Source organism: Microtus pennsylvanicus, chromosome 7 (genome assembly GCF_037038515.1).
Source record: "Microtus pennsylvanicus isolate mMicPen1 chromosome 7, mMicPen1.hap1, whole genome shotgun sequence".
Classification (NCBI taxonomy): domain Eukaryota; kingdom Metazoa; phylum Chordata; class Mammalia; order Rodentia; family Cricetidae; genus Microtus; species Microtus pennsylvanicus.
In genome coordinates this window covers 120,132,085-120,152,133 of record NC_134585.1, presented here as the reverse complement: position 1 = coordinate 120,152,133, position 20,049 = coordinate 120,132,085, and the positions used below count along the sequence as shown (strand labels likewise).

General features: G+C 39.4%; 1 pseudogene; it reads left to right on the top strand.

Moving 5' to 3' along the window:
- The first annotated feature begins 13,396 nt into the window (after nucleotides 1–13,396).
- On the top strand, nucleotides 13,397–14,030 carry LOC142853921 (nascent polypeptide-associated complex subunit alpha pseudogene; annotated as a pseudogene).
- The last annotated feature ends 6,019 nt before the right edge of the window (nucleotides 14,031–20,049 follow it).

The window sequence follows — 20,049 nt, the reverse complement described above, 5'->3', positions numbered from 1 at the left end:
CCACTTGGTGGTTGATGTACGTGCCTTTCTGTTTCCTGCAAATGGCCAGAACATTAAAGAAGATACATCATTTCCACACCTGGTACCAAAAACTGGTCTCATAGTAGTGCTATCAGCACCATGACATCATATCAATCAGTTGGAGTCATTGTTGTGGGACCCCTTATTCTTCCTGGATGCTTCAAAGATTACTGCAGGAAAATCTACTGTTCATTATTGAAAACTTAAACATTATTCATATCGACATATATTCAATGAACGATATGATAAAGACAAAATAGGTGTGAAGAAAACTAAAATATTTCCTTAAAACCTATCTTTTTCTGTCCCTTACCAGATAACACCTGACATGAGACAGATATTCTGAATTTATCTTTTAACAACATGATTGGATTTAGAAAAGGATAGCCAAAGTCCAAATCTAAAGCCAGCTGTGATTTTTTGATTAGAGATTTATACATGTCAGACAATCAAATTTTACCATGTAGATGATACAGAATCATAAGTCAGATTTCTCTTTGCTTGTTGATCCTTTCTGGATAGTTATCTTTTCATCTTTAGGCACCTAGATGTTCAATGACTCTAGACTCTTTGAAGATGAGTATTTTCCTGCAAAGACAAGAAGAAAACCCTTTATGAGGTTTCCTTACCACCTGTGTGATTGTCACCTCTATGGATGAGATGTCATTTCTCTTTCTCAAGAGGTTTTCCTTTTTCAAACTGAATCTTTGTTAGTTTTGATGGTATCCATGGCATTTCTCCTCCTGTGGAAACAAGAGCAAAACTCCTTCCCCAACCTTGCACATCTCATTTTGTGAGGTCAACACATCCTTGAAATACACTGGCTGGTTTAATTCAGAAGTTTTTTTTCTATTATCCAATGTCTCTCTGATGCTGTTGTTCCTTTCCCATTGGTGTTAAGAGAATTCAAGGTTAATAAAGAATTATGCAATAATTTTCTGGGGATAGTTTTTATTCATGAAATTGGAAAAGGACTAGATTGGCTGGCAGGGTTTGGAGCATTGGGCTGAAGGGAGAGGGGAGGGTAGAAGGAGAAGAGGAGAGGAAAGGGGGCGTGAGAGGAGAATTTGAGGGAATGGGTTGGTTGAGATGGAAGAAGGACAGAGATGAGAGAAATATCTTGATTGAGGGAGTCATTATAGGGTTAGCAGAAACCTGACTCTAGAGAAATTCCCAGGAATCCAAAAGGTTGATCCGACGTAGGAACCTCGGCAATAGAGAAAGGGGGACCATCTTGACTTGCCTTATAGTCAGACTGATGATTATCTTAAATATCACCATAGAGCCTTCATCCAGTAAATAATGGAGGCAGAGACAGAGACCCATATCATAACCCTGGACTGAGTTCTCAAAGTACAGTTGAAGAGTGGAAGAAATTAAAATCTGAGCAAAAAGGTCAAGACCATGATGGGCTCACCTCCCAAAACAGTTTGCCTGACCTAATGGGAGCTTAAAAACACCAGCCAGACTGGGAAGGAACAATCATAGGGCCAAACTAGTTCCTTTGAATGTGGTTGACAGTTGCATGGCTGAGGCAGACTGAGGGGCCACTGGCAGAGGATCCAGGCTTTATCCCTAATGCATATACTGGCTTTTTGGGATCTTATTCTCTATGGATGTATACCTTGCTCAGCCTAGATATAGTAGAGAGTGCCTTGACCTTCCAAAAGACAATGTACCTTACCCTCTCTGAAGATTAGATGGGAGTGGGGTAGGAGGGTTGTGGAGGGAATAGGAAAAAGAAAAAAGAAGAAAATTCAAGGTTAATAATGCATTATGAGATCTATTTCTGGGGTAGTTTCAATCACTTTCTGTTTGTTTAGCATATCCTTTATAGTCCAATTTGATCTTTCTATAACTGCCTGACCTATAGGAATGTTTGATATACCTGTAATATACTTTATATTATAATAAGCAAAAAACTGTATCATTTTATTAGACACATATGCTGGACAATTGTCTGTCACTATTTGTACAGGTATACCAATAATGGCCATGCATTATTACTGAATCAGCCTTTTTTGAGCTTAAGGCTGTTGCCCATTCAAAACCTGAATAACTGTCAATGGTGTGGTTGCATATTTTAATTTTCCAAATTCTGTAAAGTGGACCACATCCATCAGCCAGATTTCATTCCTTTGAGTATCCTTTGGGTTACTCCCTTCAGATAATGGTATTTGGTTATAAAAAAGAGCATGTAGGGCATTGCTTTGTTGTTATGTAATAGAAAACTCTTTCTTTAAACCTTTGCTATTGACATGATGTTTCTTATGAAATTCTGAGGCTTTCAGCACACTTCCGATCACTAATCAATCAATTTCTACATTACATTGTGCTAGAGGACCTGGCAGACGCACATGGGATCAGAAGTGTGTTAAATATATGGAACAAAGACTATGCTTGATTATACCTTGAAACTATATAAATAACAAAGTCAATTCTGAATCATCTGGTATAAATCCAGCATTTTAAGTATGCAAGACAAATCTTTTTGCATATTGCAAATCAAGGCTGGGTGGTGGTGGCTTGATTCAATAACTATATCGAAAGGTTCTTTAAAATCCCTTTGTACCATGACAATAGCATATAACTCTGCCTTTGAACAGAATTATGAGGGCCTTGTTTCACATTACTTGAATCTTTGGATTTGTAACCCGCTTTTCCTGATTAATTTGCATCACTATAAAATGCACAGGCTCCAGTTATTGGTGTGTCACATACAATTCAGGGAAGAATCCAAGTCGTTTTCTTTATAAGGTAAATTCTATCAATTTTGGGATAATTTATCTTAATTTCTCAAAAAATATAGCACAAGCTCATTGTCATGGTTCATTGTCTTCCCATATTCTTTATTTTCATCAGTAAAAGGCACTATAATCTCTACTGGTTCTATATCTGTGAGTTAAAGAGGTCTCAATTTCCTTTCATAATTATTTTAGAGACATTTTACGTAAGGTTTATTTTTTACTTGATTTATTTGGTAAAAAGATCCATCCTAAGATAATATCTTCCCTCAGCATTAAAATTTCTATAGGGGAAATCCCGGAAGGCAATATGACTAGCCTACAACTAAGATTCTGATTCATCCTATCCAGATGTGCCTTCTGTAATTTTTTTCAATGACTGTTAATACTTTCTCTGCTCTAGTTATTAATTCTCCGGGATTATTTAAGTCTTTGTCACCCTCTAAGGTTGTGTTGCAATGAATTATTAGGTCATGTATTAGCAGAACAACTGGTCGTAGACTGGAAATATCCCCTGACAATCTTTTATAGTCATTAAGACTCCACAATTTCCTAATTTGTACCTTTTGTCTTCTAATTTTCTGTAACTCTATTTTTTTTTAGCTTTTATTTTTAGCAGGTGGTAGAACACAGAGAGCAAACAAAAGCAGAGATTTTTGATTGAGGACTATTTCTCTGAAAAGAGAATTTAAAAGGCATCTGAACCTAAAAGCTTTTCTCAAATAGTATGCTCAGAGATTTCATTCAGAAAGAAAACATTGCCAAGGCAAGTAACCTTTGGAAGATCTGAGGAAGGGTCTGTAATTCTTGCCATGAAAATCTATTTTCTGCTCTACAGGACAAGGGAGTAGCCAAGCTCTGCAGCAGAGCAAAAGGATAAACAAGCTCACTAGGAAGGCGTCATTACAGAGTCGCTGTTTTCAAGATCAAATTGGAAAGTAGGAAACACAGAAACTGCTGCATTTTACTATCATGTCTGGGAATTACATCTGTGCCCAAAGTATCCATCCCTACAGTAAGTCTTTGTCCTACAATATCACCATGGGTTGTTAATGCCTTAAACAAAGGATAGTTTGGTTTAATTAATCTAAGTAGCTGTGCAGTGGAGCTGATCTATTGGGAGCTCACCAAGGCCAACTGGACTGTGACTGAAAAGGCATGGGATAAAACTGAACTCTCTGAACGTGGCAAACAATGAGGACTGATGAGACACCAAAGACAATGGCACGGGGTTTTGATCCTACGTAATGTGCTGGTTTTGTGGGAGCCTAGCCAGTTTGGATGTTCACCTTCCTAGATATGGACAGAAGGGGGAGGACCTAGGACTTACCACAGGGCAGGGAACCCTGACTGCTCTTTGGACTGGAGAGGGAGGGGGAAAGGAGTGAGGGGAGGGGGAGAAGGGTGGGAGGAGGGGGAGGGAAATGGGAGGCTGGGAGGAGGTGGAAACTTGTTTTTTTTCTCCTTTTCTCAATAAAAAAAAAAGACAAAAAAAAAAAAGACCTTCGGGAGTCAGAATCAGCTAGTCAAATTCAGCAAGTGCCTGAGCATACAAGGACCAGAACATCCCGCATTTGATTCTGGATCTCAGGTTTCATTTGTTTTCTGTATTTTGTAACTCTATTTTGTAACCTAGGTAATTGACAGTATCTCCTCTTTGTATTTTTCAGGAGTAATTTTTAATCCCCATTTAGGAAATACTTTCTTCTTTAAACAATCTTTCTAAAATATCTATGTTTGAATCAGATAGCAAAATGCAAACCATGTAATGATAAAGTATAGACTTAGGAAACTGCTTGTGTATTATTTCCAATGGTTGACTTATAAAGTATTGGCACAGGGTGGGGTTGTTGAGTATTCCCTTTGGAAGGATAGTCCACTTGTATCTCCTACTAGGATGATAATTATTATAAATAGGCACTATGTAGGCAAATTTTTCTCTATCCTTTTCTTGTAAAGGTATAGTGTAGAAATGATCCTTTAAATAAATAAATACAAGAGACCATCCTTTTAGTAATACAGAAGGCAGAGGAATTCCAGATTGTAGAGGGCTCAGAGGTTGAATTACCTTCCTAAAAGCTCTTATATCTGTCACCTTTCTTCATTTCCAGATTTCTTTTTAGCAAAAAATATAGGAGTGTTCCAAAGGCTGGGTGATTATTCATTATGGTGAGTATCTAGTTGCTTCTATACTAGCTGTTCTAATGCCTGCAGTTTATCTTCTGTTAAAGGTCATTGCTTAACCCATATTGGTTTCTCAGTAATCCAGATGCCTCCGACAGAGCCCACCAAAACTTTACCAGTGGGCATTGACCTCATGGTGATACACAGATTAATGGAGATGGTTTGGTTTCGGATATAGAAGCTAACTAGAAATACACTTAAGCTATTGGCCAAACCGTATTGCAAATAATATATTTTTTCTGTGTGATTATTTTGGGTCTGAGTATCAGGGAACATACAAGCAGCTTCCACCAACACTATAGATCTCACCAATTCTGATTTCAGTTTTTACGTTAATGATGTGGGATTCCCCTTTGTACGCTGTGAATACCACTGGTGAAATAAAGAAACTGCCATGGCCTGTTGATAGGGCAGAACTTAGATGGGTGAGGAAAACTAAACTGAATGCTGGGAAAAATGAGGCAGAGTCACGGAGAAGCCATGTAGCCCTGATAGAGACAGATGCTAGGAAATTTACCTGGTAAACCACAGTCACGTGGCTATGCACAGATTACTTGAAATGGGTTAATTTAGGATGAATGATTAGCCAATAAGAAGCTATAGCCACATCGCAGAGTACTAACCACTATACGATCACGGCTGCAAAGGAGCTGCAAAGGAAAAACGTCAAGTAACTTTTAAATGTAAACCTATCAGACTTACACCTGACTTCTCCTGGATAGATGTACTGCAGAAACTGAGAGACCATGGATGCAAGCCCAGACTACTATATCCAGCCAAGCATTCATTTATTATCAATAGAGAAAACAAAATATTCCAGGATAAAAACAAATTTAAACAATACGTAGCCACAAATCCAGCCCTACAGAAAGTAATAGAAGGAAAAATCACAACCCAAGGAATCCAACATTGCCAACACTGCCTATAATAACTCAGACCACTAGTGACCCTTCACCAGCACAACTCAAAGAAGGGAAACATACAAACTCTATTACCAAAAAATAATAACAACTGGAGTCAACAACCACTGGCCATTAATATCACTTAATATCAATGGACTCAATTCACCTAGAAAAAGGCACAGGCTAAGAAATTGGATACAAAAACAGGATCCAACATTATGCTGTTTACAAGAAACACACAAAGATAGACATCTACACAGAGTAAAGGGTTGGGAAAAGGCTTTTCAAGCAAATGGACCTAAGAAACAAGCAGGTGTGGCCATACTATTTCTAACAAATCTGACTTCAAACTAAAATCAATCAGAAGAGATAGAGATGGTCATTTTATACTCATAAACGGAACAATTCATCAAGATGAAGAATCAATCCTGACTATCTATGCTCCTAGTATAAAAGCACCCACTTATGTAAAAAAAAAAAAACATTACTAGAACTCAAGGCAGACATCAAACCACACACACTAATAGTAGGAGACTTCAACACACCTCTCTCATGAATGGACAGGTCAATCAGACAGAAACCTAATAGAGAAATAAGATAATTAATGGAGGTAATGAATCAAATGGACTTAACAGACATCTATAGAACATTCCACCCAAATAGGAAAGAATATACCTTCTTCTCTGCAGCTCATGGAACCTTCTCGAAAATTGACCACATACTCGGTAACAGAGCAAACCTTCACAGATACAAAAAAATTTTAGTGACCACATGTGTTTTATCAGATCACCATGGATTAAAGTTAGAATTCAACAATGAGGCTATCCCCAGAAAACCTACAAACTCATGGAAACTGAACAGTCAACTGCTGAACCACATTTGGGTCAAGGAATAAATAAAGAAAGAAATTAAAGTCTTCCTTGAATTTAATGAAAATAAAGAGACAACGTACTCAAACCTATGGGACACTATGAAAGCAGTGCTAAGAGGAAAGTTCATAGCACTAAGTGTCCACTTAAAGAAAACTAAAAAAACCACACATTGTAGAATTAACAGCCCACCTGAAAGCTCTAGAAACAAAAGAAGCAGACTCACCCAGAAAGAGTAGAAGACTGGAAATAATCAAACTGAGGGCTGAAATCAAGTAAATAGAAACACATAAAACAATCCAAAGAATCAATGAAACAAAAAGTTGGTTCTTGGAGAAAATCAACAAGATTGACAAACCCCTATCTAAACTAATCAAATGGCAGAGAGAGAACACACAAATTAATAAGATCAGCAATGAAAAGGGGGATATAACTACAGACACAGAGGAAATTCAGAGAATCTTAAATCTTACTACAAAAGCCTGTATGCCACTAAACTGGAAAATGCAAAAGAAATGGACATCTTTTTAGATAAGTACCATATACCAAAGTTAAACCAAACCAGGAGAACAATCTAAATAGACCTGTTAGTCGCGAAGAATTAGAAGCTGTTATCAAAAACCTCCCTATCAAAAAAAGCCCAGGACCAGATGATTTCAATACAGAATTCTACCAGAATTTCCAAGAAGACCTAATACCTATACTCCTTAATGTATTTCACAACATAGAAGCAGTAGAGTCATTGCCAAATTCCTTTTATGAAGCTATAGTTACCCTGATACCAAAACCAAACAAGGACCCAACCAAGAAAGAGAATTACAGGCCTATCTCACTCATTAACAAAAATTCTCAATAAAATAGTGGCAAACCGAATCCAAGAACACATTAGAAAAATTATCCATTATGATCAAGTAAGCTTCATCCCAGAGATGCAGGGCTGGTTCAACATATGCAAATCATTCAACGTAATCCATCATATAAATAAACTGAAAGAAAAAAAACCATATGATCACTTCATTAGATGCTGAAAAAGCATTTGACAAAATTCAACACCCCTTTTTAATAAAGGTCTGGGAGAAATTAGAGATACAAAAGTCATATTTAAGTATAATAAAAGCTATATACAGCAAGCCGACAGCAAACATCAAATTAGATGGAGAGATATTCAAAGCCATCGCGAATACAACAAGCCTGTCAACTCTCTCCATACCTCTTCAATATAGTGCTTGAAATTCTAGCAATAGCAATAAGACAACATAAAGGGATCAAAGGGATTCGAATTAGAAAGGAAGAAGTTAAACTGTCGTTATTTGCACATGATATGATAGTATACATAAGCGACCCCAAAAACTCTACCAAAGAACTCCTACAGCTGATAAACACCTTTAGTGATGTGGCAGGATAAAAGATCAACTCCAAAAAATCAGTTGCCCTCCTATACACTAAGGATAAGGATGCAGAGAAGGAATTCAGAGAAGCATCACCTTCATGATAGCCACAAATAGCATAAAATATCTTGGGGTCACTCTGACCAAAGAAATGAAAGTTCTATTTGACAAGAACTTTAAGTCTTTGAAGAAAGAAATTGAAGAGGATACCAGAAAATTGAAGGATCTCCCTTGTTCTTGGATTGGGAGGATCAACATAGCAAAAATGGAAATTCTCCCAAAAGCAATCTATAGATTCAATGCAATCCCCATCAAAATCCCATCAAAATTCTTCACAGATTTTGAGAGGACAATAATCAACTTTATATGGAAAAACAAAAAACCAGGATAGCCAAAACAATCTTATACAATAAAGGAATGTCTGGAGGCATTACCATCTCTGACTTCAAACTCTATTACAGAGATTCACTATTGGAAACAGCTTGGTTTAGGCATAAAAACAGAGAAGTCGTTCAATGGAATTGAGTAGAAGACCCGGATTTTAACCCACAAACCTATGAACACCTCATTTTTGATAAAGGAGCTAAAAGTATACAATGGAAGAAAGAGAGCATCTGCAACAAATGGTGCTGGCACAACTGGATGTCAACCTGTAGAAGAATGAAAATAGATCCATATCTATCACCATGCACAAAACTCAAATCCAAATGGATTAAAGACCTCAATATCAGTCTGAACACTGAACATGATAGAAGAGAAAGTGGGATGTACTCTACAACACATGGGCACAGAAGACCACTTCCTACATATAAACTCAGCAGCACATACTTTAAGGGCAACATTGAATAATTGGGACCTCCGGAAACTGAGAAGCTTCTGTAAAGCAAAGGACACTGTCACTAAGACAAAAAGGCACCCCACTGACTGGGAGAAGATCTTCACCAACCCCGCAACAGACAAAGGTCTGATCTCCAAAATATATAAAGAACTCAAGAAACTAGATTTTAAAATGCTAATTCACCCACTTGGAAAATGGGGCACTGAACTGAACAGAGAATTCTCAACAGAAGAAGTTCAAATGGCCAAAAGACATTTAAGGTCATGCTCAACCTCCTTAGCGATCAGGGAAATGCAAATCAAAACAACTTTGAGATACCATCTTACACCTGTCAGAATGGCTAAAATCAAAAACACCAATGATAGCCTTTGCTGGAGAGGTTGTGAAGTAAGGGGTACCCTCATCCATTGCTGGTGGGAATGCAAACTTGTGCAACCACTATGGAAAGCAGTATGGCAGTTTCTCAGGAAATTTGAGATCAACCGACCCCAGGACCCAGTAATACACTTTTGGGAATATACCCAAGAGATGCCCTATTATACTACAAAAGCATTTGTTCAACTATGTTCATAGCAGCATTATTTGTAATAGCCAGAACCTGGAAACAACCTAGATGCTTTTCCAAGGAAGAATGGATGAAGAAAGTGTGGAATATATACCTATTAGAGTACTACTCAGCGGAAAAAACAATGACATCTTGAATTTTGCATGCAAATGGATGGAAATAGAAAATACTATCCTGAGTGAGGTAAGCCATACCCAAAAAGATGAACATGGGATGTACTCACTCATCATTGGTTTTTAGCCATAAATATAGAACATTGAGCCTATAATTCGCGATCCTAGAGAAGCTAAATAAGAAGGTGAACCCAAAGAAAAACATACAGTTATCCTTCTGGATATTGGAATTAGACAAGATTGCTGGGAAAAATTTGGAACTGGGGGGTGGGGGTGGGATGGGGGAAAAGGGAGATGGGGAAAGACCAGTGAGAAAGGGAGATAGCGAGAACTTGGCGGAATGGGATGGTTGGGGTAATGGAAGGATGGATATGGGAGCAGGGAAGTATATATCTTAATTAAGGGAGCCATTTTAGGGTTGGCAAGAGCCTTGACTCTAAAAGGGATCCCAGGGATCCAGAGAGATGTACCCAACTAGGTCCTTGGGTAGCACATCGAGCAGTCATTGTGATGGCTTGGTAAAGAATCTGACTGTGCATGGAATGGGCCATCCTATCTCCTTGATTATTGAACTCCTCCACTGCTGAAGGCCCCTTACAATGGACATTAACCGGAGACACAAGGATCTTCACATTCCCTGTTCCTTAGCATATCTGTCCAAATACTTCTTCCTCAAATGATTTCCAGTTTTTTCCCTTTTTCTTTTTACCTATCTTTCATTCATACAATACATCTTGACCATAGTCTCCCCTCCCTACACTCCACCAAGATGTACAGCTTCTCTGTCTCCCTTCAGAAAAGCACAGGCCTCCTGGGGATCTCAACTGAACATATCATAATGAGATGTAATAGGAGTAGGCACAAACCCTCATATCAAGGTTGAAGCAGACAACCCAGAAGAAAGAAAATGTTCCTAAGATGTGACAAAAAGGTCACAGTTTTCCCACGCTCCTGCTGTTAGGAGTCCCACAAAACCCCCTAAGCTAAACACAATAGCATGTATACAGAGGACTTAGTAGAGAAATGTGCAGGCTCTTCAGTCTTTGTGGGTCCCTATGACCCCACTTCATTGATCCTGTGGGTCCTGTTCTCCTGGTATGATTGATCCCTCATACAATTCTGCTTTTCCCTTTTTCTTGAGGGTCCCTGAAATCTGCCTAATGTTTGACTGTGGATATCAGTGTCAGCTCCCATCAGCTGATGGAGAAAATCTAACTGATGATGATTGGCCAGGGATAGCAATTTAATTAGTTAACATTTCATTGAACCTTTGTATGTATGAGACCATCAGGACCCTGCACAAACTTCAACAGCCGAGAAGAGCTGAATGGGGTAATGGAAGCCTTTGAACAGAAACACTACTGAAATTCACAAAGCAGATTTTACTATTTTATCTATTTAATATTTTGTTGATATCAGATTTTTTTTTGCTCTGAGCCCTTGATCATATGTTCTATTAGTTCAATCCAGACAAGTTTTTCTAAAGAAACTTTATTGGGATGTGTTTGAGGCCTTAAATAAACTGAATCTCAGTAGCTAAGTATTGGACAAAAGTCGAACCAGTACAGCAACAGTGTCCAGGTTGCTTTGATAATACCAGATTCCAGTATTGCCCTCACCCAGCCTGACAGTCAATAAATTTACTGTTGTCTTAAAGGCTGTTCTACCAGGTTGTCTTTCCCCAGATTCACTGTAAATGGTCCACAACCCCATAGTCTACCCAGTTGTCATTAGTAACAATGTTGACTGCTGATTCTGGGATACATGTGAAGATCACAGCTGACAGGGTACTAGAATTTCTTCAGGCTTTGAGAACAGGCAACAGTGCAGAGCAGTGAGGAGAAGCCATGGTACTGTATGCTTCAGCCAATAGGTAGGGGTATGAATCTACCATTGTCTTCCAGCTTCAGGTCTCTACAAACCCCTGAAGCATGAGCTAAAATAAAAAACAGTACCTAGATTTACAGCTGCTCTGGATTACTGTAGAGATCATCCAGGAAGAGAGTGTGGGCAGCATTCTCCACAGAAAGAACTCTGAAGAGAACCCTCTCACACATTACCTTAAACTCTCCAGACCATGCTTGGCAGCAATTGCCAGCACAGTATCTGCCATGCTGTGGAGGTCTGGTTCCTTCTGATTGTAAATGAGGCCAATCATTGCCTTGAAGACTTGTGGCTCAGGTCAATGGTCTCAACACAGTTCTTTCTGTTCTCCTTCAAATCATATGGTTCTGAAAACTCGATAGCATTCTGTTAAAATGAACTTGTGAACCTGGAATTCCTGGCCAGCTACCACCAGGCAGCAGTCTGCGAAGTGGGAATTCTCGCACAGCTCTCCTAGCTCATTGGACAATGTGCACCTTGGAACCTTGATTTCTGGCTGTGTGTTCTCCTCAAAGATTGTGTAGGAGTCTGGGACCAGAATCCCTATGCAGGGGAGAGTGAGCTCACCTTCAGGGAGAAGCCAATATGCATGGTGAACAGAAAATCTTGAAGGATGAACATTTTGTAACCCCTTTTGTAACCTGGCAGGAACCTGAAAAATATTAGACTTGGCACAATTTCACTACTTTCTCCTTCGGAGTTGATGATCCAAAACTCGAATTATGTCACAATCGGACTCTGGAGAACTGAGTAACTCTGGGTTAACTGACAGGTAATCTGAGATTTCTTCATTGAAACCCTTTGGATAAACTCTCAAACACCATTTGTCATTGTGTCCTGTTGAGAAAGTTGGGCTTCAAATGCTGTCCTTCATTTACTCCAGAATAAAATAGAAGTTGTTAATGGTCCACCTGCAGAAGAAATTCTGGATGTTGACCATTTTGTAGTCTCAGCTCGGGGCTATGGCTTCCGGTGACATTTCTCCTGGAGACAGTTTGAAGGATAAACTGAATCCAAATGAAGAAATTGTATTTGTTTTCTCTTCACTCTGTGGGACACAATAATAGGCATGATACATATTTTGAGTTTCTGTTTCTCCTCTGTTCCCTCTTCTATGAGGCTGGAAATGTGAGTCTCTGAAATTATCAAAATTACAATGCTAGTTTCAGAGTAAGTAGTCTAGGATACTAGGATACTTCATTGTTTTCTAAATTGACCCTTACGTCAATAGGTAGCTTATTTGGACAATCATATACAACGTTTGATAATTTGGGAAATTTTATCCACTCATATCAAAAATGCTGTATGGAAATTCCCCAAGTCACTGAATACAGAATGACTCTCTCTTTGTATGAACAACGGGATTCATTAGAAAGAGTTAGGGCTGTAGTTCTGCTAATCCCATGGTATGGGAGAATGCTCTTATATACTCTATGGATTTGTCACGTGTTTTAGTTTAATAAAATGCTGATTGGCCAATAGCCAGAAAAATAGAAAGTTTAGGCAGGGCAATCAGACTAGGAGAATTCTGGGAAAAGAAAAAGCAGAGATGGAGTCACCACCAGACACAGAGGAAGCAAGATGAGAATGCCTTATTGAGGAAAGGTACCAAGCCACATGGCTAAATATAGATTAAAATTATGGGTTAGGTTAAGTTGTAAGAGATAATAATAAGCCAGAGCTGTAGGCCAAACAGTTTATAATTAACATAAGCCTCTGGTTGTTTCTTTGGGACTGAATGGCTGCAGAACCAGGAAGGACAGAAAGGTCTGTCTACAAATGGCACTCAAACATTTGCCAAGAATTTCCACATTAAGCCTGAGGAAGCTTTAAAACAAAAATGATTCTAGACGCTCTGGTTCACTCTCTTTCCACCGCCATCTTAGTTCCAAGTCCTCTGCACAAAATGCCTCATGAAGCCACAGAAACCGTCCCTGCCACAGAGCAGGAGCTGCCACAGCCCCAGGCTGAGACAGGGTCGGGAACAGAATCTGACAGCTGTGAATCAGTACCAGCGCTCAGGAACAAGACTCCACACAGGCAGCCACACAACAAGTCCAGCTGGCGGCTGCAGCTGAAATCGATGAAGAACCATCAGTAAAGCAGAGCAGGGCCAGAGTGAAAAGAAAGCACGGAGGGCTATGCCAAACTGGGTCTTCAGCAGGTTGCAGGGGTTACTAGAGTCACTATCCAGACATCTAAAAATGTCCTCTTCGTCATTGCCAAACCAGATGTATAAAAGAGCACAGCTTCAGACACCTACCTCATATTTGGAGAAGTCAAGATTGAAGATTTGTCTCAGCAAGCACAGTTAGTAGCTGATGAGAAGTTCAAAGTTTAAGATGAAGCTGTTTCAAACATTCAAGAAAATACTCAGACTGAGACAGTACAAGAGGAGAGTGAGGAGGAAGAGGTTGATGAAGCAGGTATGGAAGTTAAGGACATAGAATTGGTCGTGTCACAGGCAAATGTATCCACAACAAAAGCAGTGAGCCCTGAAAATCAACAGTAATGATATTGTAAATGCTATTATGGAATTAACAATGCAACTATTTGACAGCGAGGACACTCTCTCTCCCCTCCACCTTTTTTGGTGTTTCAAAAGTGGAACTACAGCTTGGTTTGGATTTTGAACTGTTTCTATCACTAATAAAGTTATGGCTTCTGATTGGATGAAAAAAATGATTCTAGAAAGACAGGAACAGCATCAAGCACAGCTTGAAGGCAACCATCATTACTCCAGTAGGCTCTGCTTGCTGGTGGATTGCAGAGGTATGGCTCCTTTAAGAGAGGCTGCCTGACTCAGTGTTAGTCACAGACCCTCACAGCACTTTTAAGAGGCTCTTCCACCAAACACTGAAATGGTGTTTATGGGCAGCCACCATCAGGCTTCTTTTCTTTTTTCTTTTCTTTTTTTTTTTTTTTTTTGGAGCCTGTCCTGCAACTATCTCTTGTAGACCAGGCTGGTTTCGAACTCAAAGAGATCTTCCTGCCTCTGCCTCCCAAGTGCTGGGATTAAAGGCGTGTGCCACCACCACCCGGCTCACCATCAGGTTTCTTGGTGGTGACATGGACCTGAAACTTCACAGAGTTGTGGTAATAAATCTGGTTCCCGCCAGTATCTGCACCATGAAGCTAGAATCTCAAATAGCTAATAAATGAGGTGGAGCCAGCTACCAAAGTTGCAGCTCTAAGGTAGGCATATCACTTAGCAGATTAAAGCCACGTGTACTCAGAAAAAGATCAGGATATATAGTAAAGACAGACTTAGATTAAAAAAAAAACCTCTATGTGGCTTACAGTGTGTTTAAAAATATACGTAGACTTGGGAGAGAAAAAACAGGATAGAGAGTACCTTTCAAAAAATATAGTAGTCCAGTATGGTGGCACACACCTTTAATCTCAGCACTTGGGAGGTAGAGGGAGGTGGTCTGTGAGTTCATGCCCAGTCAGGTCTACAGCAGAGTGAGATGTAGGACAGCCAATGATACACAGAGAAACCCTGTCTCAAAAAAAAAAAAACAAAAATTAAAAATATAATTAAAGAAATAGAATTTTTAAAAAGACACATAAAGATGTAAAAAACACAGAGAATTGGGTTACTTTATGTTATTGTCTTGTCTTTGAATTGTTTGATTGCTGAGGAAGGAGCAACAGCTGCTACAAGGCATTTGAGTATAAGTGCTGATGGATTAATCTAAACTATATGTTTCAAAAATATCTTTTTTTGGGGGGGGGGAGCAAGGAGTTTATTGACTTACATGCTCATTGTGAGACAATTCAGAGCCTAAACTCAAGGCTGGTACCTGAGGCAGGTACTGAAGCAGAGGCCAAGGAAGAATCTGCTTAATGAACTCTCCATGGTTTGTTTGGCCTGTTTTCTTTTTAAACCCAGGACTTCTTGCCTAGGGGCAGCAATGTCCCCAGTGGGCAGGATTCTCCCATATCAATCATCAATCAAGAAAATGACCCACAGAGGTGCTCATAGGACAATCTGATGGAGACAAACCTTTAACTGAAATTTCCTCTTCTCAGATAAGTCTAGATTTGTGTTAAGTTGACAAAAAACTAACATCCCATGTGGCTGACAACTTCAGGCCAAAATGTAAAGTCTGCTTGAGAAACCCTGAAGTTCTCCAAGATTCCTCTCTTCCTGTGATGACACAAAGTAAAATAATTTAAGACACTGCGTGGTTCTACCTGACATTGTTCCTGGTAAAACATGGCTGAAACATTTGATGGATTACTTATCTTCACAGCACTGACTGATTCAATGGAGAGAGAATTTGATTATGAGAACACATCAAGTGTTATACTTCTGAGAACTAAATTCCAGTAGAGAAAGGGCAAGCAGCATTTTTTTTCAATGATTCAGCATAAAATTATATGTTCTCCTCACCCCCAAGAGGAAATAAAATTGGAAAAAAGCAACACTTACTGACACATATATTTAATATGTCAAATTATATTTATGCTTAGGGCTTTGCATTTTACCTTGTTGTGTAGCTTTCCTTATGAATGCCTGTCTATTGAATACCTGTGTTTATTACTATAACATCTCAGAACAGAAAGCAAAAGAAGAGATGTGCTGGACATTGTACTAACTTTATTTTTTTTCATTTTCTTTTATTGAGAAAAGGAGAAAAAAAACATGTTTCCACGTCCTCCCAGCCTCCCATTTCCCTCCCCCTCTTCAAAAATATCTTAACTTCAAAATTTAAGTCAAATGTATGTTCCTTTGGAAAGGGTTCTGCTTTCATTTCTACAGCAAATGAGAAGCTGTGGGTTCATTCTGGGTTAAGAAAAACCATGTTTGATCAAGCAAGACCCCTCTTAAAAATCTTGCATAGGATGGAGACTCAGATGATCCAACATTTTAGGGCAACTACCTCGCAGTTTCCTCTGAGTTACACATCCAGAACAGCTTCAAGACTGCTGGCTGAGTACAGCTTCACAGAATAGTCCAGTCAGGATTTGAATATTACCTTAAAATTTTGCTTTGGGTCTTCATAAGATTACCAACACACCAAAACAGCAGGAAGTAGTCTAGAAAACTAAGCCCATACCTTACAAAAATGGATTATGAATATTTCTTTTGTTTAGCATGTTGGTTACAAATTGTTATGGATAATAGTCAGGAAAACACTAAACAAACGAAATTAGAGTCAGGATTCTTTCTTTGAAAGGAGAAAAGGGGGTAATGATGTGGAATAATGCTCTTGTACACTTTAAAGATTTGCTGCTCTTATTGGTTGAATAACAAACTGAGTGTCCAGTAGCCAGGCAGGAAGTATAGTTGGGACTATCAGATTAGGAGAATTCTGGAGAGAAAAAAGTCAGAAACATTGCTGTAATCTGACTCAGAGAAACAAAGATAAAAATGCCTTACATGGAAAAGGTACCAGGTCACATGGCTAAACATAGATATGATTTATTAATTAATTTTAGTTGTAAGGGTTTGTTAGTCAAAAGCCTAAGGAATACGCCCCAGTGTTTATCATTACTATAAGTCTTTGTGTGCTTCTTTGGGACTGAAAGACTGTGGGAATAGGTGGGACAGAACATCCTGTCTACAATATCTCACTGGCTACCTGTGAAGTGGAAGTCAATGAATCCAGTACATATTCAGTTCAGCAGGTTAGACCTGCAGGTTATTCTCTAGTCTATGTTGAAATGATGAAAATTCTCTAATGCCAGTGAAGGAATGGACTTGCGGCAAGATGAGGGCAAGCAGACAAAGAGCAACAGCTTCTATATTCCATGTATTTTCACAGGCTTCCAGAAGGCAAAAGGTGTGCCCCAATTTAAGGTGTGTGCACTAGCCTGAAGATATGAATTAAAGGTGTGTGTTTTACATTCTTGGGGTCCAGGTTAAATGTTTGTGTCTTTCTACCTTCAGAGTCTGCATTGGAAGTGATCTACTTACTTCAACTTAAGCATAGCATTACTCATAGTTGTGCCCTCCATTGTAGGAGTTTAGTGGATTCCTTCTCTGGTCAAGTAGGAAACCATGACTATCCATCACAAGTGCATTTTGCTTACTGGGTTCAATCTTCCATAAATAAAAGAATGATGCCCATTCCCCCACCGCTGTTATTCCTCTTACTATATTGTTGTAAGAATATTTTTCATAAGCTTGGCGGAGTAGCACATACATTTAATGCCAGCACATGGGAGGCAGAGGATGGTGGATCTCTGTGAGTTTGAGGTCAGCCTGGTCTAAAGAGTGAGTTCTAGGACTGGCTATATAGCTACTTAGAAACCTTGTCTCTCCTCCAAAACACACATGCAAAAGAATTCCTTCCAAAAGAAGAAACATGATTAAGGTTGAGGTGGGTTTTTTTTTTCTCAGTCAGGGGCCTCAGTGTTCACCACATGAAGGTTCAGGTGGAAGAATTTATATATGGTGGCAGGAAGCAGAGATAGGCAGGACACTGAGTGTGGCTGTCTTCTTTTTTTCCTTTCATTCCATCCAGACTCACAGACCCCAGGATGGCACTGCCAAATCTCATTGGTGGTTTTTATCTCCTCCTCAGTTAATCCCCCATGTACAGTCTTCCTGATCCACTTAGGGTGTGCTCTGAGAAAATACTAAATACTACTCCTTTCCATCATGTAGACGCCAAGACTCAGCTTCTCAATAGCTCCTAATTTTCATTGTCACTGTTGTGTGCTGTTGTCTTTAAACTTTGAACTTCCATGCTTACTATGCTGGGCCTTAGACATGAGAGAGTATTCTGGTTTCCAAAGTATGCAGAATATATTCAACAGTTACTGAAGAAGGGGTATGTAGACAGTTCCCCTTAGACTGTGATCTGTAAACTGTTCCTTACATTTATCATCTCTCTCCAGATTAACATGTCTGAATGGACACACTAAGCCTCAAGTACATGAAAATATCTTCAGTGATTCAATCCACTCAGTAATCGCCAGTCCAGTTCTCCTGAAAATCAGCCTCCAATGCTGCTCATCCCTCAAGACAGGATAATTCAATCAATTGGTTTTGATCTCTGAATTTTTGGGTTTTTCGTATAGGAACCTTTTCCAGGTGGCTAGTTAGTAGCACCAGTGACTCTTCTGTATTTGGGTTTAGGGACAGGGAGTCAGGTATCCTTTCCCTCCAATGTGTCATTTAAAACAGAGTTAGACAGTCAATGCTGGACTCCTCATTTGCAAAACATAAGCTTTGCATTGATATTTCATTGCTCTCCTGAGTATGCTCCTGAAGAGGAGAGCAGCTTCCTGCGGGGGAACCTAGATCCCACTGGGGCTCAAGTAGAACATTTGTTCATGTACAGTATCACTCCGGGAATGGGGCAGGTGGGCTTTTATTTCAGGTAGATGGTTCTCTGGAGGACCTGGCACAGCCAAAAGGATTCAGGTCCCCATCAGGAAGAGGCATGGGTCTAAATCAACAGGATTGTCTACATAGCAAAAAAAAATCCTGGTGATTACAGCAAAACAAACTGAATGAAACAAATAGAAAGGCATATAAACAGACACAAATATAAACACACATTCTCAGAGAGAGAGACAGAGACAGAGAGACAGAGAGAATGAGAGAGAGATAGAGAATCAGGTTATTAGGTTGCTGGCTCAATCGTGGTCTGCCTGTGTCCTGGGATTGGTTTGGCTCCAGGGACTGGATTGCCTCGTGGCTTCTGCTCCCTTAGACCTTGCTTCCTCAGGAACCCTTTTGAAAAATACCAACTTTTAATCTGGAATTAGTTCCAGAAGTCACACACCTTTAATCCAGATCTCGAGGCAGGAAGACACACACCTTTAATGCAGATCTCGAGGCAGGAAGACACACACCTTTAATGCAGATCTCGAGGCAGGAAGACACACACCTTTAATCCAGATCTCGAGGCAGGAAGACACACCCTAAACTGTGCCACACCCTCTGCTGTTAGCATAAAAGGAGAGGCAGAGAGGCCGCTGCTGCCCTTTGCTGCTTGCCCTTGCCTTGCAGCAAGTCCTTTCCTTTGCTGGCAGTAGAGAATCATCTTTGGATTCCAGCATAGACTAAGGAATAGCCAACACGTCAGACGTCTCAACAGAGTGAGTATTGGGTTCCTGCACTTTTCTGTCACAGTTAGCATTTGTGGGATTCGTAGGACTACAACCCTAAGTCATTCTAATGACTCTTCATACAGAGAGAGCCATTCTATGTATTCTGTTCCTTTAAAGAATAACATTACACTTTTCAATATAAGAGTGTATAAACCATTCCAAATTATCAAAAGAAGTGTGTAAATGTCAAAACTAATCACCTTCTTACTTAATATTTAATCTAGAAAGGATGGAGTGATTTAAGAAAGAATCCCTAGTACTCTAGAATGTCTTCATTGAATCTCATAGGGCAATATGTATAGAATTTCAGAAAGACCAAAGTTTCTAACCTCATAGAAGAGGGAACAGATGGAAAAACAGAAACTAAAAGTCTATAATATATCCGTAATTGTAACCCAAAGACTGAAGAAGAAAATAATCCTGTTCTCTTTTAGTTCCAGGTAAAACTTCAAACCCCCAGCTGCAGAC